Here is a 24,351-nt window from a genome sequence, read left to right as displayed (position 1 = left end):
AGTTATTGGAGCTAAGATCAACCCAATCTTAGATTAGTAATTGAATAATTAAGTTAAGTTGTGTTAGAGAACTCATATTATGATTGTAATTGTGTTTTGATTAATTAATCTTTCATGGCTCCAATTTTATTTAATAATTGATTCTGTGTTAACTATTGTATGAACATAAATAGAATTACATAAATTGATTAATAATTAGTAGATTTAGAACTAAATTACTAATACTTTCTTAATTGGTCATCAACAGTAGTAGCTATAGCTAATGTATAACCATTGAATGAAAGTGGATTCGAACTACCAGAAGTATTTTGTTTATTGATTGAGTTTTTGTTAAAGAATTAAGTTCATCTAAACTTGCAAAATTAGATAAAAAAACCCTTTTAGCTTGTTAATAATTAGATTAATTTAGTAGTAAATAAGGTAATTAATAACACCGTTCCCTGTGATCGACACCCGACTTAGCTAAACTATACTGTAATCTGACTAGGTACACTGCCTATAAATGCATAGTTAGTCTAAGTTTGTTAGGTTATAAATATTAAAATTAGTGGGTACTTCCGTGTACATCAAGTTTTTGGCGCCGTTGCCGCGGAACGACTTAGTTTATTATTTGTTTATTTGCTTTAGGTTAATTGATCCTTTTTGTGGGATAAAACCTGCAAAAAGTTAATTTTCCAACAAAGTTTTTACTAGCATAAATTTTATTTTTTCTGTTTGTCCAGTTTTCACGACGTGAGAGCACTTCTCACGACGTGAATATAGTAGTTATCAGTTTATTCATTTAGTAGATATTTTCAATAAATTCTAGGAAGGTTTGATTTTTTTTTTCTGATTATAGAACTCACGACGTGAGAACTGCGATTTTTAGGTTTCTTTAGTTTTTAGTTTATTTTTCTGTTTTAGTTCGTTTTTACGTTGTCTTTATAGATTGTATGCAGGAGTTAATGACCAGAGGCTCAATCACACCTTTGGTGCCACCACTTGAAGATTCGGAGTCAGCCCTTCACAAAAACAAGAATAAGAACGCGAAGGAAGATCACACGCCAAAGAAGAAGCCATTGCAAGAACTTAAATCAACCTTTTCAAGGAAGTCGGGGAAGAAGACAGGAGAGTCAAGTTCAACACCAAAGGATAAAAGGAAAGTTGAAAATTTTGGTCCAATTTCTAACCCACATGAATCAGAATACGAGTCAGACCCAGAATTTGAAATATTCGCGAGTGAGCCTAAAGACGAGCAAAAAGACGAAATGGCAGACATTGAGGAGATGTCCATGGGAGCTTACAAGAAGCGGATCCGAGAAGATATGGGTCCCGGTTTAGTCGAACTCGCAATACCTGCCACTGCCACATTCGAGCTGAAGGGACACATCTTGACTGCACTAAAGGATATCCTATTTTATGGGAAGGATCATGAGGATGCTTTTAAGCATCTTGATGAAGTCAATGACATTACGGATTACTTCAATGTCCCAAATCTCAATAGAAACACCGTCTTGCTTAGGATGCTTCCTATTACTTTCAAGGGAGCTGCTAAAGAGTGGTTAAAATCACTTCCACCGGGTACGATCACCACTTGGGCTCAAATGCATGAGTAGTTTCTTGACCAATTTTGCCCACCATCCAAGATAGCTAAACTCAAGAAGGCAATAGCCAACTTTGAACAATAGCCGGGGGAGTCATTATATGAAGCATGGGAGCGTTACAAAGGCTTTATCAGAAATTGCCCCCAGCATGATTTTAATGTTCAACAAGAGATGTCGATCTTTTATGATGGGGTTAATGTTATGACAAGACAAATCCTTGATTATCAAGGACCTTTGCCAAAGAAAAATCCAAGAGAGGTCAAGGAGTTGATTGAAGAATTTGCGAAGCACTCTCGTGAGTACCACAACCCTAGGCAAGATGGAATCAAAGGCAGTGGATCTATGATGGCTATGCTAAATAATATGGATCGGAGGCTAACCCAAATGGACCACTCAATTCATGCTATAAGAGTTGGTTGCGAGAGGTGTAATGGTCCACACTTGACCAAGGACTGCAATTTAGATGAGTTTGGGATTAAAAAAGCTCAAGTATGCTACTCGAGTGGGGACAAGTATGATGAAGACTGGAGGAAACCAAAGAAAGAGTGGCTGCCATATGAAGAATACAAGAAGCAAAAAGAAGAGAAGTATTGGCAAACAAGCCGAGGCTTCTACCAAAAGGAGCAGCCACCAGCTGAGAAGAAACCCGATCCGGAGACCATGTTATTTAAGTTTATGGAAGCTTCAGAAAAGAGACATGAGGCTACTGATTCTGCTATTGATGAACAAATAACTTTGATGAAGAATCATCACGCAATGATGGTAGAACAGCAGGCTTTAATAAAAAATCAACAAGCCTCCATCAATAATCTTGAAGTGAAACTTGGTCAACTAACTATTTTGGTTCATGGGAAGCTTTCCCCGAAAAATCCTAAAATGAAGACTCAATCTCACGTAATGGCCATAGATACAGAAGAAGAGGCCATCTCTGAGTTTCTAGAGGCATTAGAAGTAGAGCCACAACAACCCGATCAAAAGCCAAAGAAGCCAAGACTCGAAAAAGAAGAAGCTGCTGGAACACCCAGTTCACGATGTGAGCCCGCTATGCTCACGTCGTGGGATCTGTCTGCACAGAAAAATTCCGTCTTTGTTCCAGCATATCAGCCGCTTTTGTTGTTTCCTTCCCGAGTTGCCTGTAACACCCGTAGATCCGGGCTAGTCAATTTAGAGATAATAGGGGTCGAAAATGACTTTTCGACAAAAGATTATTTAGAATAAATAATTTGAACCAGGTTGTAGTATATGTCACAAGGTTTCCATACATATAAAGAACGCCGAAATCCGAGTTATAACGAAGAAGTTATGACCCGTCGAAGTTTCGCGACGGAACCGGCAGGACACCAGGAAGCGTAAAAAGTGAATTTACGATAGAACGAGATTTAGCCTTAGTGATCTAAATGAAATTCGTAGAATATGTTAAACCGAGAAAATCCATAAAAAGAACGCCCAAATCTGACTTCGTATGAAGAAGTTATGATTTTTCTAAGATTCGACTTAGCAGTGCACGGCCCGAAACTCGAATTTTAGTTTGAGCGGTTTTTGGCTTACGCGACCTAAATGAGAGTTGAATATCTCATTAATAGGAACTCAACGGTAAAAAGATGGACGAAAACGGAGTCCGTATGAAGGAGTTACGAATTCTCCGCGGTCATTTAACAGTCTAAACGCCTCCTACAGTTAAATTTGAGATCGCTCGAGAATTAGCCGACGGAGTCTAAACGAAAGTTGTAGAACTTGTTTTTACCTATGCATGGATATAAAGAACGACAAAAACGGAGCTCGTATGCGAAAGTTACAGGGTTTAGAAGTCAGCAGGGTGCTGCTGCAAAAAGGGTGACGTGGCTGAATATGGGCCAAGGCTTTCTCCCCAAGGAAAGCCATCAGGTGATGACATGTGGCACTGACTCGGCGAGTCAGTAAACTGACTCGGTGAGTCCGTCAGGATTTCACCCTATATATAGAGGTGCCGGGTTCCCTCATTTCCTCACCCCTCAACCCTCTTCTTTCTTTCTCTCTCTAAACTCTCTCTCTAAGCCTCCCTAACCCCCCAAAGCCTAGTGTAACTCCCTAGCACGAGGCGGAAGCCCCGTAGCGCCCGAAGGCTCCGAGAAAAGAGCCTTTCGGCTCAGGAACGCTGCTCCAGCGATGCCCGGTTTTCGAGAAAACCCGCTGTAAGTGAGCTGTACCTACCCTATCTTTAGCGTAGCTTATGTTTCGATATAGTAATGTTATTAGGTCTTTAAAATAATTATTTGGGCTATTATTATGAGTTATATTGAGTGTTATTTAACGCTTATATAATAATAATAATAGCTAGACTATTAATTAGTCGTGGTTATCATTAGACTAAACCCTAGTGGTGTTGATACTAGGTTATATAGAAGGAAATTGTTTTAAGAGTATCGAAGCGCTGTCCGAGTGCTAAGTCACCACCTTTCAGGTGAGTGCATGGTCCCTTTCATCTTACACATAGATATGAAGTATTTTATATAAACTACGTGCTATGTGTGCATATTATCTGAATACTTGCTGTCTATGTTAGATGAACGTTTTATACATGTTTTAAATGATTTAAACTGTATACGTATTTTATATATACGAATATGTTGGGTATGACATGGGTAGATGAATGATGAGAGATAAAATATGATATGAGTAAACATTGGCAGCTATAGACTTAGTGCCTAATAAACATCGGCAGCTATGGACTTAGTGCCTATTGGACAAACACTGGTAGCTATGGACTTAGTACCTGTTACGAACTGGTAGCTATGGACTTAGTACCTGTTAGGAATTGGTAGCTATGGACTTAGTACCTATTAGATAAAGACTGGTAGCTATGGATTTAGTACCCAATGAATAGACTATAGCAGCTATGGAATTAGTGCTTTATGAACGAACATTGGCAGCTATGGATTTAGTGCCAGTCCTATAACCCTGGAAGTAAGGAACTTCGGAATAAACGAATGTAGGATAGATGACTCTTAGGATAAATCCTTAAGAGTAAAGAAGCTAATGGGGATGGGTAATTGGGTTGATTGTTTGATTGTTTAAACATAATAATTATATTATTGTGGGTTGAAAACCCTATGTACTCACCAGGTTTCCCAACCTGACCCACTCAGTTTATTTATATCACAGGTGTTGACATGAAGTCACATTACATTGAGAGATTAAAGAGATGTAGATCACTAGTGTAAATAAAAGTAAGTTTTCTTTATGTTTATGTTTCTGTATTGACAATGACATCCCAAACGTTTTAAAATGAATAAAATACGTTTCTTCGAAAATGTTTTGATAACGTATTTATCGTGTTTTTCTGGGAACAAATTCCACAACATTTTTATGAAAAAAAAGTACTCTGATTTTTATAAAGCATAAACAAAATCGGTCTTTTCTGACCGTGAAAATAGGGATGTCACAGTTGGTATCAGAGCATTAGTTTAAGCGAACTAGGAATATGGATTTATGTCTAGACTTAAACTTAGAATGCTAAGCGATGATTGTGAGGTGTGAGCACTAGCTTATTTTAGGAATTATGCCTAAAATGCTTTTTTGTGATAAATGCTTTATGCCTTATATGCTGTTATTTATTCGGATCTATGTTCTGTTGCCGACCGGATCTGGAAACCTTACGTGTTTAGGATTCTAAACGTACAACTACGATATTAGAACTACCATGTAAACGTTTCGGAGTGACAAGGATGATTTAAACGTCAGTCGTAAGTAAAGGTATGGATTCACCTTATTCGGTGTATAGATCAAGATGGCAAGGACCCGTAGCGGAAACGTGAATGCAAATGAGAATAGGAACCAACCCCCAGTGGTTCAGCAAATACCTGTTGTAGAAGAAGTTGCACCTGAGCCAGTCACCATGGCTGGAGTTCAAGCCATGATTCGGGCTATGCTAGCTGAACAAAGGGAAGAAATGACGCGGATGTCGAATAGGGACGAACCTACTATGCCCATTGAGCAACCCGAGCTGATTCCCGAGCAATCAGAGGAAGGGAACTAGAGCCGCCAAGTGAGTCAAATGGGGACTCAAGGTGATCAAAGGGATGGCCCGGAGAGGAGAAACGACAAGGATGGGCGAATGTAGAAGAATTTCTTGGGTGCGAAACCACCAAGTCTCTCAGGAAGCCCGAAGCCAGTTGAGATTATGGATTGGATCTCTGAGATGGAGATGGTGTTTGAGAGCTGCAGCTGTAACGAGAAACAGAAAACTATCTTCGCAGTAAGACAACTGAAAACAGGAGTCTTGAGCTGGTGGAAGCTACTGGCAGATACGATGCCACGAGGAGAAGCCCTAAGGATGTCATGGGAAGAGTTTTTGGAACAGTTGAAAATGTAGTACTGCTCAGAGATAGATCTGATAGACCTGAACAATGAGTTTCAGAACTTGAAGAAAGGGAAGATGGGTGTTGATGAGTACGCCACCACATTCACCGAGAGGATGAAGCTATTTCCCTACTTTGTTCCTACTGAACTCTCCAAGATTGATAGATTTGCTAACGGATTACCCACTGACTTTGGCCCAATGGTCAAAATGGCAAGTACCTTGAAAACAACTGTTAGGGCAGCTAAGAACGTAGAGGCCCAGATAAGAGAAAAGGGTCTAGAAAAAGATAAGGCAGGAGAGAAGCGGAAGTTTGAAGGATCTGCAAGGTCCAACAAGGAAAGCAAATTCTCAAAGCTTGGAGGAGGAGATGGAGGTGAAGCGAGATGGTGTGATAAATGCAAGAAGAAGCATTGTGGGAAGTGCAACGAAGAAGTGACTTGTTACAAGTGTGGAAGGACTGGTCACTATTCCAAGGATTGCACACATAATGATAAAGTATGCTACGGATGTGGAGGCAAGGGGCACATGTCCAGAGACTGCCCGAGGAAAAATAAAGCAGCAAGACCAGAAACGCCACCAAGGCCAAGGGCATTCCACATGATCCTCGACGAAACATAAAACCATGCAAGGAATCAAGGATGAGGACTTTATATCCGAAGATCAAGTTATACAGTAGCCATAGTATTTTATGATGTAGCCTATTAGAGGCATAGTCTAAGGTGAACTTGAACACCTATGTAATCGTTTCAACAAATAATAAAGCCTTCGTTTTGTTATCTGATGTGTTAAACTATTATGTGATTTTCTTGTATAGTGACTTGGAAAACTGCGAGACAATACTTGGGACGAGTATGAGTAGGTGTGAAAGGTAGTAGATGCATATACTACCGGAAGCACAGGACTCACGCTTGGATCAGGGAAAGTCACAAGGTTACCAAGAAGCTAGTAATTGATTTCATTTTATTCAAGTATGTCGTTACCATTGTTTCGGTAGTGACTAAGAAAGTTGTTGTTATCCCGACCCTTGTGGTCATATCACATTGAGTCCGACTATGATGAGTAGGTTACGTGGTTCAGAGAACCAAGTTTGATGTAGCGTCCGACTTAAACCAAACGATTGAAATCAAAGCGATCAATAGAAGTATCACGCTCGTTGTTAAAGAAGTTGGTAGCTAGAAATGCTACATGTTAAAATGTGATTATATCACATTAGACCATGAAGGAAGGCATATTCCATTCTGGAATTTGACTCTAAGAGACCTGAGTCTAAGCATTGTTACATACGATAATAGGTCATTAGAATATGACACATCGGTCAATAGCAGAAATCAAATTAACTTATCCTAAGAAGAAGAAGGTGTCTCTGATAAAGAATGAGCTTGTGACACGAAGGTCATGATTGAAAGTCTAACGAGCAGGTGCAAGACCAAGCACTGCCTGCAATCAAGGAGTCCAAGAGTTAGATACCCGTTTGAAGCAACATAGAAGTTACAATTATTACCTAGGATGAAGAGATAACTTATGGAGTCATTATACTACCATGTTTCGTTGATGATTCCGGGACGTAATCATCCTAAGGGGGAGATAATTGTAACGCCCGTAGATCCGGGCTAGTCAATATAGAGATAATAGGGGTCGAAAACGACTTTTCGACAAAAGATTATTTAGAATAAATAATTTGAACCAAGTTGTAGTATATGTCACAAGGTTACCATACATATAAAGAACGCCGAAATCCGAGTTATAACGAAGAAGTTATGACTCGTCGAAGTTTCGCGACGGAACCGGCACGACACCAGGAAGCGTAAAAAGTGAATTTACGATAGAGAAAGATTTAGACTTAGTGATCTAAACGAAAGTCGTAGAATATGTTAAACCGAGAAAATCCATAAAAAGAACGCCCAAATCTGACTTCGTATGAAGAAGTTATGATTTTTCTAAGATTCGGCTTAGCAGTGCACGACCTGAAAGTCGAATTTTAGTTCGAGCGGTTTTTGGCTTATGCGACCTAAATGAGAGTTGAAGATCTCATTAATAGGAACTCAACGGTAAAAAGATGGACGAAAACGTAGTCCGTATGAAGGAGTTACAAATTCTTCGCGGTCATATAACAGTCTAAACGCCTACTACTGTTAAATTTGAGATCGGTCGAGAATTAACCGATGGAGTCTAAACGAAAGTTGTAGATCTTGTTTTTACCTACGCGTGGATATAAAGAACGTAAAAAACGGAGCTCGTATGCGAAAGTTACGGGGTTTAGAAGTCAGCAGGGTGCTGCTGCAAAAAGGGTGACATGGCTGAATATGGGCCAAGGCTTTCTCCCCAAGGAAAGCCATCAGGTGATGACATGTGGCACTGACTCGGCTAGTTAGTAACCCGACTCGGTGAGTCCGTCAGGATTTCACCCTATATATAGAGGTGCCGGGTTCCCTCATTTCCTCACCCCTCAACCCTCTTCTTTCTCTATCTGAACTCTCTCTCTAAGCCTCCCTAACCCCCCAAAGCCTAGGGTAACTCCCTAGCACGAGGCGGAAGCCCCGGAGCGCCCGAAGGCTCCAAGAAAAGAGCCTTTCGGCTCAGGAACGCTGCTCCAGCGATGCCCGGTTTTCGAGAAAACCCGCTGTAAGTGAGCTGTACCTACCCTATCTTTAGCGTAGCTTATGTTTCGATATAGTAATGTTATTAGGTCTTTAAAATAATATTTGGGCTATTATTATGAGTTATATTGAGTGTTATTTAACGCTTATATAATAATAATAGCTAGACTATTAATTAGTCGCGGTTATCATTAGACTAAACCCTAGTGGTGTTGATACTAGGTTATATCGAAGGAAATTGTTTTGAGAGTATCGAAGCGCTGTCCGAGTGCTAAGTCACCACCTTTCAGGTGAGTGCATGGTCCCTTTCATCTTACACATAGATATGAAGTATTTTATATAAACTACGTGCTATGTGTGCATATTATCTGAATACTTGCTGTCTATGCTGGATGAACGTTTTATACATGTTTTAAATGATTTAAACTGTATACGTATTTTATATATACGAATATGTTGGGTATGACATGGGTAGATGAATGATGAGAGATAAAAGATGATATGAGTAAACATTGGCAGCTATAGACTTAGTGCCTAATAAACATCGGCAGCTATGGACTTAGTGCCTATTGGACAAACATTGGTAGCTATGGACTTAGTACCTGTTACGAACTGGTAGCTATGGACTTAGTACCTGTTAGGAATTGGTAGCTATGGACTTAGTACCTATTAGATAAAGACTGGTACCTATGGATTTAGTACCTAATGAATAGACTATAGCAGCTATGGAGTTAGTGCTTTATGAACGAACATTGGCAGCTATGGATTTAGTGCCAGTCCTATAACCCTGGAAGTAAGGAACTTCGGAATAAACGAATGCAGGATAGATGACTCTTAGGATAAATCCTTAAGAGTAAAGAAGCTAATGGGGATGGGTAATTGGGTTGATTGTTTGATTGTTTAAACATAATAATTATATTATTGTGGGTTGAAAACCCTATGTACTCACCAGGTTTCCCAACCTGACCCACTCAGTTTATTTATATCACAGGTGTTGATATGAAGTCACATTACACTGAGAGATTAAAGAGATGTAGATCACTAGTGTAAATAAAAGTAAGTTTTCTTTATGCTTATGTTTCTGTATTGACAATGACATCCCAAACGTTTTAAAATGAGTAAAATACGTTTCTTCAAAAATGTTTTGATAACGTATTTATTGTGTTTTTCTGGGAACAAATTCCGCAACATTTTTATGAAAAAGAAGTACTCTGATTTTTATAAAGCATAAACAAAATCAGTCTTTTCTGACCGTGAAAATGGGGATGTCACACTGCCCTTAGTCCACTGGAAAGAGAGCATATAGAGTTTATTAAGCACGTGAAGGGTATCCCGATTAATACTCCCTTTGTCGAGTCGTTATAAAAAATTCCCGAATATTAAATTTTTTTACAAGAGTTGATAGACACTCGTCAGCAACTAAAGAAGAATTCCAAAGTTATTCTAAGTGAGCAAAGTTCAAGGGCTGTACTGGGAGATATACCTAAGAAGATGGGGGATCCTGGACACCTCACTCTTCCATCTGAGTTTGGGAACAACATGAAGGTTTATGCTTTAGTCGATTTTGGAGCTAGCATAAATTTGATGCCTTATTCATATTATGAAAAGTTGGATATTCCGAAGATGAAGGCTACAAGAATGACTATTCACATAACAAACCGTTCAGTGACACAGCCTCGGGGCATAGTAGAAGATATTTTAGTAAAAATTGGGAAATTCATTTTTCCAATAGACTTTGTGGTATTGGACATGAAAGAAGATCTCAATGTACCAATTATTCTTGGCCGCCCGCTGCTAAACACTGCTGGAGCTCTTGTTAATATTAGGGAGTCTAAGCTCACCTTGAGGGTTGGAAATGAAAAAGAAATTTTTGGAATAGAACATGGCTTTCAAGGGAATCATGCTCATGAAGAAGTGTTCAACATGGATGAAGAAAATGAACATAAAGAATTAGAGAAGCTCATGGAAAAAGAGATCAAGACAATTCATCAAGTCAAAAGAACAAAACCAAGAGCAGCTGTTCCATATTTAGTTGAAGTCATTGCATACACGAGTCCAGTTTCTTGGGTGAGCAAGGAAGATAATGAGATTAATAGTGATGAAGAGGAGGTTACTTCAAAAGTAACAGTTCTAGTGGTGAAAGAAGAGAAGAATGCTATGGAGTGCAAGGAAGAGACTAAAGGGACAAAATGCAAGCTTGATGAAGACGATGTAAAGACTAAAAAGGAGAATTTGAAGAAGGCGTACAAAAGACGAGTTCAAGATTACAAGGGGCGTTTCAAGGAACAAAAGATCTTAGTGGTGGATTCTTCTGAGGACTCAACGTAGGAGGCACGGAGTCCAGCTCATGACTCCAAGAAAAATAAGCGCTTCTCGGGAGGCAACCCGAGTTTGGTTTGCAATTTTTCTTTTCTTTTTAGTTTTTGCATTTTAGTCTTAGAAACATAAATCATATCATCCAACTCATTCATAGTTAAACACTGAGTGTGGGGTCCTTATAAATGAAGTGTTAATAATTAATGATTTAGACAAATTTGACTTAATAAAATTTTCGTGCAGAATTGACGATGTGAACAATTAAAAATTCATGACGTGAATTCTAAATAAGTCGGATAATATAAAAATGATGCATATCAGTCCATTTTATATTAAACTAATTGGCCCAAAACTAATCCATTATTAATAAGAAATGCATGGCCCAAAATTCAGCCCAGACAGGACTCACGACGTGAATCCTTAAGGATTCACAACGTGAATTTTGAAAAACACGGGACCAACGATTAAGGGGATAAGAATCCCTTTGACCCTCTTTTCTATAATCCCTACGAAGTGAACACGATATCTGGTCCCTCTTGCTCCAATTTTGGCCGACAATCACACGAGTTTTGTTTCTGCTTACCTCATACTACAATCTAAGGTAGTAATTCTTAATTCTTAAGTTTAATTTTTCTTTAATAGTTGAACTTAGGGTTAGGGTTTGTTAGTTAGTTGAAATGTATGAAATATGCCCTAGAATTCGTAAATTAGCCTTGGTATGTTGATGGTTTATGGTCGAACACATCATAGGCGTAAACCCCATTAGTAATTTGATAAGATTTTCCCCTGATTTTTGAGATACTGATTGCTATGGTTGTGAACTCACGACGTGAATTCTTAGGAATTCATGATGTGAATTCTAGGCTAAGCAGTTTTCTATTTTCCTTTATTTCTAATTTGTTGGATTGTTTCTTTTGGATATGTTTGCTACTGTTTTTGCATAAATGGCTCCCAGAAGAGAGGTTCCAGCCGGAGTAGCAAGTTTGCATCCCTTTTACAACTTCCCAACAAATACACCCTGGGATATATATATATATATATATATATATATATATATATATATATATATATATATACGTGATGGAATAATCGTTGGTTTGTCTTTACAATTGGGAGTTTGCTATTGCCCCCACTATTTAGTGGGCACGGTTGAGGGAGGTTGGGTTGATGGATTAGATGTCCCAATATCTTACCAAAATATTTTTGGGCGATGGGTTTTCCTTCACGTGCAAGGGATGGTACAATTTGTTTGCCATCCAAGAGCGGGTTTATAAAGAGTTATGCGTGGAGTTCTTTTCGACAGTGACATTCCATGAGAATGTCCAGGATCCTACTTTTCCCCAGGCGTTGGTTTTCCATCTAGGAGGGGAATATCAGGAGTGCAGTCTGGTGGAGTTTTCTCGCAGAATGGGGTTGTATGAAGCTCATTTGACCATAACTCATGAGTTTATTTTATTCTTGAGGGACGCCACACGAGGGTATGCGGATGGTGTTACGGGACCAGAGTTTTGGAGCAATATCGTAGCCTACGTGTTCAATTCCGGTGTATCCCCCAAAAGTAGCATCAGATCACCGATACATCGCCTTATCCATCGCCTTATTACCTTTTCCATTCACCATGAACGCCATGGTGATAAGGTTACTAAGGCCAACTTGTTCTTTTTATGGTGCATTCTACAACCCGGTGTGTGCTGTAACATTCCATATTTCTTGGCTCGATACTTAGCGGAGTATGCTATGACTGCTCGTCCCAGGAGCCCCATTTGTGGAGGTCACTTTGTTACGCGCTTGGCCCGATCATATGGCCTCATTATTTCTGGCATCACTCGTTCGTTGACATGTTTAGAGGGGAACGAGTTTAGTATGGGATATTTAGAGACAATGAGGGTAGTCAAGAATTATGGGACGCATTGGGGAATTGTTGAAGATAATGATGATGTGATGACCAGCCGACTGACCAACCTGAACCACAACCGAGGCCGAGGCCGAGGCGCAGGAACGTAAGAGGATAGGGAGAACGTGGGCAACCAATGCATCCACCCGCAGCCATGGTGGGGGCACCTTTTGGGGGTGACATGGCTGGTTATTTTGACCAGTTATCTTTGAGTGTCAATTGGATTGATGGTACCATGGAGAACGTTGTTCGACACCTTGGACTGGAGCAGCCGCATCATTTGGGGTATCATTACCCGATTTGCCTGAGATGGACGGAGTATAGAGGGCATGGAGCCGGCGGGGCGGGCACTAGCGGGGTGAACTAGGATGATTGATCGCTTTCTTTATTATTTTTGTTTTATTTTGTTTAGTTTTATGTTCTTTTTGTTTGTTTGGGATTGTAAAACTATTTGGATAGTACTTTTTCTCTTCTTGGTTGTTATTTTTCAGCATTACCAGGAGCGCGTATAAATGATGACGAGATATGAGTGCATATGTGATTAGCTGGGAGTGTTTAAAGTCAAGAGTCGAGACCCACAGTTTAAAATAAGTGTGGGGTGAGTCAAGAGAGTAGATAGTCAGCGAAAGAGTAAAAAATGGTGAATTTAGAAGAGTCTTAATACATTAAGACATTGGGTTGCATTGTGCACATTAAAAGAAGATTTGGCTAATTGTTTTTCTGTCTGCCCAGTTCTCACGACGTGCACTCTTGTTATTCACGTCGTGAGTCAGTTCTCAAGGGTTCCCAGAATACGCGTGATTGCGACTTCACGTCTTGAGTTTTCTTATGTCACGTCGTGAATCTGTGTTCTTCACAAAATCGAAGACCCTTGATACATTTTATTCCATGGGTTGCTACCATTCTTCTTCACATTATTTTGAAGATTATTTTGGCTCATTTTCTCTACCATGCGATGTGGCGTATGTTTTCCCACATTGTTTTGTCCATTTTGAACATTTTTCTGCACCATATTTGTTGAAGATTGAAGACGCGATTCCATATTTTGTCGGTACATTACTTAGCTCGCGTTTTCAAGATCCAAGTTTCTATTTTTCAAAGTCCGTATTAAAGATGTACATTCCATCCGTACTTTTGGAGATGATCAGGCCACTATCCCAGGGGAGTCTGTTCCTTTTCTACCTTCTCTTAATTTTTATATTAATTTAAGCATACAATGAGGGCATTGTATGAAATAAGTGTGGGGTAGGGGTAGAAAAAGTACATTGCTAGATAATGGTAAATTTTGAAATTTTTAATAATTCATTCTAGTAATAATAATTTGAACTGTAGTTGCCAGTGTTATATGGGATGATCTGATAAGAGCTCAAATGTTTAGTTGAGCCAATGCACGTTATAGTGCATTTGTGGCCTCCCTTATTTTAGTGAAATCATGGAACAAAAAAACGACCTCTCTTAGTTTGAAGGATGCAATATGTTTAGCATCGTGTACTAGAAATGTATCCTGGAAAATTATTATCTTTAACCAATAAAGGTTGAAGTTGAGCGCCCTTGCTTAAGCATGTAGGTTTTGAGTGAAAAAAAAGTGAGTTACATGTAAAAAAAAAGAGAGAATTACAAGAAAAAGTTTGAAGAATTTCTGGAGCATCAAAGTCAAAGTATGAAGATCAAAGATAAATAAATTCTGAAGAAATTCAAAATTTGAAGATACCCAAAAATCAAAGATCAATTATCAAAGAAGTGAAGAATTCCAAAAGAGTTCCATAGTGGTATCATAAATTGTAATTGTCTAGATTATGTATGCTTGGGTTGCTCAACCAAAAATACCTTGAGGTTAGGAGGTTTTCTGCGGATGGATTCGGAGGGATGCATAAAATGAGCATTGTCCGGAAGAAGTGGGCAAGTGTTTATGAAGATTGTGAGTATTTAAAGTATGGAGGGGTACTTTAGGAAAAATTTAGATACAAATGCATGTGTTGAGGTCTTGGCATAATGGCTGAGCTGGAATTGGATTGTTCTGTGAAATGCTAGTGATGAAAGTTGGAGTTTAAATAAGTAGATTTGCTTGAGGGCAAGCAAAGCCTAAGTGTGCGGTATTTTGATATTGTCATATTTATACATATTTTTAGGCAATATTTAAGTACATTTTTATATATATTTTGGTCATTTGCATAGAATAATGATACTTATAAGGTTAAATTATATTTTGCAGCCAAAAAGAAGACATTTTGAAGAAAGGGACTAAAAGCGTTAAAGGATGGAACTTTGGAGGTTGAAGGCTTGAAAGACAAGAGAAACACCCAAAAAAGACGTACTCACGACGTGAAAAGTTGATAGTTCACGACGTGAGTGAGAAGAATTAGAAGATAAGCATCCGAGTGAAGAAATCCTTGACGATCACGATTACTCCGAGTTCACGACGTGAGTTTTAAATTCTCACGACGTGAACAGTGATTTTCCAGAAAATATATATATCCTTCTCCATTATGATTTGGAACAACTTTTGCTAGCTAGAAGGATTCCTGGAGACGAAATTCAGAAGAAAAGAAGCTCTGGAAGTTGGTTTTATCACCAAGGAAGAAAGAGTTCACAATTTGTCTTATAGATTGGTACATTTATATATGTTTTTTGCTTATAGAATTCGTTTGTTTAGCTGTTAATATGTCCAGCTAAATCTAGTTGCTTCTGTTAGCTAGATGAAGCTGGAACTCATGGTTTTAATGCATTAGACTTAACTTTCCTTGTTGGTGATATGCTTGTGTTGATTGATTTTACCTAGCATGCTTGAATTAGTTATTTGATTGCTTTGAATTCTTGTTCTGTGTAGTTAGTGAACACAATTCTGCATGAACTTGAATACCTAATAATATAGTGAACACTAGTTATTGGAGCTAAGATCAACCCAATCTTAGATTAGTAATTGAATAATTAAGTTAAGCTGTGTTAGAGAACTCATATTATGATTGTAATTGTGTTTTGATTAATTAATCTTTCATGGCTCCAATTTTATTTAATAATTGATTATGTGTTAACTATTGTATGAACATAAATAGAATTACATAAATTGATTAATAATTAGTAGATTTAGAACTAAATTACTAATACTTTCTTAATTGGTCACCAACAGTAGTAGCTATAGCTAATGTATAACCATTGAATGAAAGTGGATTCGAACTACCAGAAGTATTTTGTTTATTGATTGAGTTTTTGTTAAAGAATTAAGTTCATCTAAACTTGCAAAATTAGATAAAAAAAAAACCCTTTTAGCTTGTTAATAATTAGATTAATTTAGTAGTAAATAAAGTAATTAATAACACAGTTCCTTGTGATCGACACCCGGCTTACCTAAACTATACTGTAATCAAACTAGGTACACTGCCTATAAGTTCATAGTTAGTCTAAGTTTTTTAGGTTATAAATATTAAAATTAGTGGGTACTTCCGTGCACATCAATAGTATATGGCTAACAGATAGAAAGAATTGCATAGAGAGAAGATGCAGAGAGATAAAATTGCATTTGTTACAGTCCAGGTCGGATCTTTCGATCACGCAGAGGAGGCAACATATTACTAACAGACAGAAAGAAAGAAAATAACCTTCTACATACCTAGTTTATCGGAATTCCCCAGTCACCCCATCCAACCGGAATTAAGGATAGAATCCGCACATCGAGGAAAAATGAATCCACAGTTCTAGATACGGGTTCTTTAGTGTTACCAGTAGATTCCCGTGTATATCTCCCTGCTCAACCTATCCGAGCGTCGTATTGTCAGGCTAAACGGATCTAACTATGTCAATGTTTATCAAGTCCTTGATTATTTAGGTTTTAACTCTTCCTAGTCAAGTCTAATTAAAATCTTTTGTGCCTACCAGCGCATCGAGCACAGAGCGCAGACAATTCTACATAGGTACGTTACACAAATTCAGATTGCCCTTTATCACTTGCTAATTTCATTTCCCGTCACAACACCTGCAAACATAAATATCAACAATATTTTTAATTTTCTGGATTTTTTTTAATGTTTTTGGATTGTTTTTGATTTTTTTGATTTTTTATTGTTTTTGTATTTTTTTTAATATTTCTCCCCCTAAATTTGTGCATGAGCGAGAATAAAAGTAAAATAAAATGAAATGCGCAAATTTAAATTAACCTACCTACAGAAACTAAAACAAATTTAAAAATTTAGAAGAATTAAGAAATGAAAAAAAAACTTAATCCTCAAAACGAATCATTTTCAAAAATCCCACTAGCACATCGAAACGAGCTTTGTTAAAGGGCTTAATGAACAGATCCACCACATTATTAGCAGTAGGGACATGTTCCATCCGGATGAGTGAACGTTCATAACAGTCTCTGATAAAATTAATTTTATTGTCGATGTGCGTGGTCTTAGAGTGTTGGACTGGATTTTTGGCAATTTGAATGGCAGCCTCATTGTCACAGTAAATGAGGGTTTCTAAATAATTTAAAATGTAATCCAATAGCTGATGTTGGATCCAGATAACTTGAGAACAACAGGCAGATGCAGCAACGTATTTCGCCTCCGTTGTTGAGGTTGAGACAGTGTGTTGCTTTTTGCATTTCCACGATACTAGTCTGTCACCTAGGTATTGACACCCTCCTGAGGTTGATTTCCTGTCAAGCTCACAACCTCCATAAGTATTGTCAGCAAAAGCATATAAATCAAATTCAGAATTATTCGGATACCAAATACCCGATTTTGGGCTACCTTTGATATACCGAAAAATTCTTTCGACAACAATAAGATGTGAAAGTTTAGGATTAGCATGATAATGTGCGCATTGACAAACTGCAAACATGATGTCAGGTCGGCTTGCAGTAAGATACATCAGCGATCTGATCATCGATCGATAGTGAGTCTGATCTACGGATTCGCCATCAGGATCTGGAGTTAGAAGAGGTTTTTCAGCCATTGGCGTTGATGCAGATTTAGCGTCGTGAAACCCGAACTTCTCAAGAATATCCTCCACATATTTGGCTTGATGTAGCAGGATTCCGGTTGAATTCTGTTTGACCTGAAGCCCCAAAAACATGGTCATTTCCCCTAACGAACTCATTTCGAATCTCTTTTTCATAAGACCTTCGAATTCTTTGCAGAGCTGCGGACTGGTCGACCCAAAGATAATGTCGTCAACATAGATTTGCACAAGTATCTGATCATTACCGACATGCTTGATAAACAAAGTCTGATCGATAGTGGCACGAGAGTAACCATGCTCGAGCAAATGCTTTGTCAGAGTTGCATACCACGCTCGAGGAGCTTGATGTAACCCATACAATGCCTTGTCCAACTTGTAGACATGATTAGGAAACTTTGAGTCAACGAACCCAGGGGGTTGATGAACGTAGATTTCTTCCTTCACCTTTCCATACAAGAAGGCGGTCTTGACATCCCTTTGGTAAACGGTAAAGTTCATGTAGGAAGCATATGCTAGGAAGATACGAATAGCCTCCAGGCGAGCTACTGGAGCATAAACTTCAGTGTAATCAAGACCCTCGACTTGTCGAAACCCGCGAACCACCAATCTAGCTTTGTTCCGCACTATAACCCCTGAATCATCTTGCTTGTTTCGATAGACCTATCGTGTGTCAAGAGACTTCTTGCCCTTTGGCAACTCAACCAACTTCCAAACCCCGAGTTTCTCAAATTGATGTAATTCTTCATGCATTGCATCTACCCAGCTGGGCTCATTCAAAGCCATTTCAACATTCCTTGGCTCTATTTGAGAAATGAAGCAAGAGTAAAGACAGGTACTGACATCTCCACATTGACTTCTGGTTTTAACGTCGTCGCCCAGTTGACCAATGATGTTGTCGATCGGATGATCACGTTGAATTCTTGAGGGTATTTCCTGGCTGGTGTCATTAAGCGAGACAACAAGATTGTGAATATTGACACCTCCCTCATTTGCTGATTGAGCCGCTCCAGACGACTCTGCCACAAACTCATTTGAAAAGTCTTCAGGAAATAGTAGCTCCATAAAAGTTGAAGTAGCAGTGGAAGTATCTTTGGACATGAACTCTCTTTCTATAGGAGCGAGTGGTGTAGTTTCAGCATCAGGAGTAGTATTCTGAACTGGAGACTTTGGACTATTAGGAAGTACAAATGACTCCCCCTCAGGCGTAGCAGAGGACTCCCCCTCAGACGGTGAAGAGGATGCAGATGGAGGTCTGTAGACAACTTCTTCGTCTTCATCTTCAGAAATATTCTTCAAACCAGAGACAGATCTAGATGAGCGACTCAAAGAAAAATTTATTGATTTGAACAGTGATGTGTAATCAAACAACCAATCTGGACCTACTCTAGCATCCGTCTCATTTTCTTCTAACCAGCGCACGTCATAAGATTCCACAATCTGCTTTGTCTACTTATTGTAGACCCTATAGGCGTGCGAGCAACATACCCGACAAAGTAACAATCATCGGCTTTGGCATTGAACTTTGGGTTGGACTCTAAGTAAAGAAGGGTGCAAGGGCAGGCAAATACATGGAAATGACTGACTGAAGGCTTGTGACCATATAGAATCTCATATGGAGTCTTCCTTTGAGCTTTGTTGATCAACACGCGATTCTGAACATATCAAGCAGTGTTTATCGCCTCAGCCCAAAAGAAGACTGACAGTTTGGAGTAACATAGCATCGTCCTTGCAGCGTCTTTCAAAGTTCTGTTTCTCCTCTGAGCAACACCATTTTGTTGGGGTGTGTGAGCGGAGCTGTATTGATGCATAATACCCTTTTTTGCATAGAAGTGATCAAGTACAGAATTCTTAAACTCTGTTCCGTTTTCAGTACGAAGCGCCTTCACCCTGTTCTTAGTTTGGTTCTCAATTAACACAATGAATTTCTTAATCAGATCAGCAACTCCAGCTTTATTGGATAGAAAGAAAACCCACGTAAAACGAGAGAAATCATCAATCAAAACCAGACAATAAGAATTTTTGTTGATGCTGAGAACGTTTACTGGTCCAAACATATCCATATGTAGCAATTGAAGCACCTGACTAATTGAGTTGGCCTGTTTTGGCAGGTGTGGTTTTCTATGATGCTTACCTTGGGCACATGACACACACTTTTCAAACGTGATAAAGTCTTTGACAAGCAAACCACGGAGCATCTCATTATTTGCAAGACGATTCAAGTTCTTGGCGTTAGCATGACCAAGTCTTCTGTGCCACAACATTGCAGTTTGTTCGGAGATCTTTGAGAAGAGGCAGGTAACTTGTTCTGGAAGATTGCTATTCATGTCAATGATGTAGGCATTCCCATCCCTTTTAGATTTTACAAGTATCCACTCTTCTGGAATGACAAAGACTGGCTTGAGAATCATGCATTCCTTATCAGTGAAATGCGTAGAATAGCCTCTATCACATATCTGGGATACACTTAATAAACTATGCTTCAATTCGGGAGCAAAGTCGACATTTTCGAAACTTAACACCCCATTTGTAACAGTTCCCTTTTGAGTAATTTTGCCTCCGTCTCCATCCGTAAAGGAGATATATCCCCCATTAAAGGATTGAATGTTGTGCAGTTGGGCGATATCTCTGGTCATATGGCGGGAGCAGCCGCTGTCGACGAACCAAGGTCTGACGACATTCCCCTGCAACTGTCCCTGCAAAATGTGAGGGTTTAATTAGATTTGGGAACCCAGGTCATTATTTTCCTGGGTGGTCCCGATGCCTTCTCAGATTTATTATCAGTTACAGATTTTTCGGAGGACACAGATGATAAATTGGAAGCTAATTTGGGCAACCATTGATAATTAGGTTTTCTAATAGTCCCGGGTGATTTTGAAATCGAATGTTTATTAGTTTGCTTGAAGCACTTGGGTTTTCTACTGGAGTTGGTTGAAGACCCACTGCTGCTTCTTGACGAAGCCGACCCTGGCTTGGCCATGCTCGGTTTTGGGAAACTGCTTGGGACTTTGTTATGAAAAACCTTTTTATCCTTTTAAAAAAAACCCTTTTTCTACTCCGATCATCTTTCCAATCATCATTCCGAGAACGATTTCTAGAGGACTTTCTAGTTAAAGACCTTCCTCTGAATTCGTTCTTTCCTCTTGAAGATTCAAAGTGTACAAACATATGATTTTGACAATTTCTAGCTATATGACCACCAATGCCATAATTGAAACAAATCTATTTGTTAATGTTATAACTTGTGCTACATTGATTAGATTTTTTTTCCATACTAACACTCTTGCTTCTCTCACAAGAACAAGAACAAGAATTAGGTTGTGAGATAGGTGAGGGTCCATTAGATGGAGAAACTTGTGAAACTGGTGGTTTTTCAATATTTTCATCACAAACATTAGAATTACCAACCACATTATCAGACATTTGAAAACCATTCAAAACAGTATCAGAAGAAATAGAAACACCACAAAAAACATTGTCACTTGAAACATCAGAAAAATTATTGTCTTTATTTAAAACTAAAACTTCAGGTTCAGACTCAGTTTTATTTTCAGAAACAGATCCTTCAGCTTCGTGCTTTGACTGATTCAAGGATTGATCTGCAGGAGAAGTAGAAATGTTAGTACTTTCAACATTAATAAATCCTCCTGAAACAAAACCATATGGCTTGCCATAAACCATGAATGATTCATTGGCAATCTCTTATTTGGACAAAGGTTGAAATTGATATGTATGATTGAAAGGAGGAGGCACTTCATTATACCCTAGACCCTCTGACTGATTTCTTTTAAATTGCATGCAGTGTTATATCATATTTGCAACTACCTCACTCGATACATCAAATTTTCTAAAGTCAAAATCAGCAGTTTCAAATTTGCCCATTAATGATTCAATTTCAGCCACTAGTTCAGCGTTTTGTTTCATTATATAGTCATAATTTTCGCATTTATTACTGTAGTCTTCCTGAAGTCTCCTAAAGTCCTTTATTTTAGATTCTAATTGGGCTTTAAGAGGTTTTTGACCCTTTCTGAGTTGGTAACCTTCATATCTAAGATCCTCTACTTCCCTTTTTAGTGAGTCGTTAAGCTCACGGAGAATTTTAAAGTTCTCTACTTCTCTACCTAATGTCTTAATTTTCTCATGCAGAATTTTAAAATAATCAATACAATCATGAGAGCATGAGGGTAGACTTACCTCATTTTTATTAGGTTCATGAGAAGAGGATACCATCAATGCAAACTGCAGCTCCATCATTTGATCTTCAGCTGCAACAATCTCTGTCGGAGCATCATCACCAACCTGTGCCAGGTGGGCATTTTCAGGTCCAGATATGTTCAGGGCCTGCATCTGATCCCCCCAGTCAAAGGATTGCCCAACCATGGCCTTCTCGTTGTTGACCTGAGCACCGCTGCGACTATTTCCAACTGCGACCATTGTCCTATCATTATTTAGTCTTCTGTCTGGCTGTGGACAATCACGAGCAAAATGCCCTGGCTCGTGGCAGTTGAAACACCATAGCTTTCCCTTAATGAACCCAACTTTCTTTTTAGCACTCATCCCCCAATTGTTCTTTCCGGTCTTCTTGGCAAACTGGATCACCCTGAAGATTGTCATGGCAATTTGCCATGTGATATCCATCTCTTCAACATCTTCAGGGTGAATCTGATCGAGATTGGCAAATGATAGTTGGGGTGGAAGATCTCCAGCTACAAATGCATTATGGTAGTTCACTAGCCCTGTAGCAAGAGCGAGATTTTCATCACCCTCCTTTCCTTTTGAAGAGGAAGCCATATTGGAGGAGAAAGCAGCTTGAGCACCCACGAACGATTGGTTCTAGGAGAGAGGCATGGCTGATGCGGAAGAAGCTGATGGAGTCGGGAAGGACTGAACCTGAGCTTGCTGAGTAGCAAATAATTGACCTGCAGAAGAAAAAGTGAGAGATGAAAGAGCATTGTTAGAAGAGATTCCAAGGTTTACAGCTGAGTATGAGTTCACATGGTTGATCTCTTGCTGCTTGTCATCAATATCACATGCCTTGATGACAGCCATCACTTCAGCAAGAGAGAGCCGGCTAAGATCCTTAGTCTTCTTAATGACAGCTACATTCATGTCCCAAGACTTTTAGAGAGTATTTAGTAGCTTCTTGTTTATCTCAGACTTGGTGTAGAAAATCCCGGCTACAGTCATTTCAGTATTAAGAGATGTGAACCGCTGCAGCTGTGCTTCAAGAGTCTCTCCAGGAACGTAGTTAAACATATTGAAACGTTGTCGCAGCATATCTTGGCAACTATCCTTCATATCTTCGTTCCGTTCATAGACCTTAATTAGGGCTTCCCACAAATCCTTAGCAGAAGTGTACTCCCTGAAACCTTGAGTAATGTTTGGAGATAGAGCCATGGTCAAAGTGGCCAAAGCCTTTTCTTGCTCTTCAACCTTCTCGAAGTCTTCATCTGTATAATTTTCAATCTTCTTGTCAATCACTTGCCCTGCAACAATAGTGGTTATTCTGCTAGGATCTTTTATTATGCTTCTCCAGATTTTGAAGTCCTTCATCTGGATGTACTTTTCAATTCTATACTTCAATTCTGGGAAACCTTCAGCAGACACGAGTCTAGGAATTCGGTTGGTTGTGCCCATTACAAAATCCAGCTCGTGGTGGTGTGTTTGACTTTGAGAATCCATTATTATTATTTAATTAATATGAAACAGAAATTAAATTATTTAAGATTAAATTAAGTTTCTGGTCAAACACAGTCAAAAAAATATTTGCGCCCGTAAACAGAGTTCACGGTCAGAGGAAAGTTTGCGGCCATAAACTCCGAGTTTACGATCGTAAGGTGTTTACGGTTTAAAGTTCACGGTCCGAGAACAATCAGTTTCCGGTTTATGAATAATCTTTATTCACGCCCAAGAATACAATTTACGGTACAAGAACTGCGAAGTATTTGCGGCCATAAACTGAGATTACGACCGTAAGCTAAGGCCCTAGGCTCTAAATCTTGAGAGAATTCGCAGATTTTTGACGAAACTGAGAACCCTTTTGCAGCAATCACCAACTTTAGTCGCAAACAGATGAGAACCCGATACAAAATCGATTGTAGAGTGCTTTTTGACGCTGGTTTTTCTCTGATACCAATTGTAAGGTCTTGAAACGGATCTTACCAGTGATCAAACAACAAATACAATCAGTTAATCAAATAAGAACGAATAGAACAGAGAATCAAACAAGCTTGCACACGCTTTTCTATTAGAATCACGTCTGGTACAACTTGCAGTTTACAAGAGCTGAGAATACCGAGGCATCAATAATTGACAAAAGACCTAGCACGCCTTTATATATACTGGACCTGGGCTGGCCTTGGGTTTACGACCGTAAACAGCTTACAGCCGTAAACTCACTGTCAGGCCGTAAACTACACATATACTACCAAAAAGCTATAAATTGACCAAAAGAACATATTACATAGAAAGCCTAGACCAAACCACTAATTAGACCCTTCAATAAGTCATGAAAAATAATACGAATATGGTCGTAAGCTAATATTAAGTCCTTAATTTTAATAAAATGTGTATCTTTATGATACTTATGATCATGCTTCATTTAATTGTGTGTTTCTATATGATAAGCAATAGTCACAATAAAAGATTATTTTTGTGACTAATTATTAGTAAATCACCACTTAT

At 38.8% G+C, this 24,351-nt stretch overlaps 1 non-coding gene across 1 annotated transcript; it reads right to left on the bottom strand.

Annotated features, from left to right (window-relative positions):
* Nucleotides 1-1,631: 1,631 nt before the first annotated feature.
* On the bottom strand, nucleotides 1,632-1,738 carry LOC111917390 (small nucleolar RNA R71). Its single transcript, XR_002858871.1, has one exon. It is a non-coding gene; the product is annotated as a small nucleolar RNA R71 (small nucleolar RNA).
* Between the last annotated feature and the right edge of the window lie 22,613 nt (nucleotides 1,739-24,351).

This window comes from Lactuca sativa, chromosome 8 (assembly GCF_002870075.4).
Source record: "Lactuca sativa cultivar Salinas chromosome 8, Lsat_Salinas_v11, whole genome shotgun sequence".
NCBI lineage: Eukaryota > Viridiplantae > Streptophyta > Magnoliopsida > Asterales > Asteraceae > Lactuca > Lactuca sativa.
Note: the sequence above shows the minus strand (reverse complement) of the source record. Positions and strands in the feature narration are given on the sequence as shown.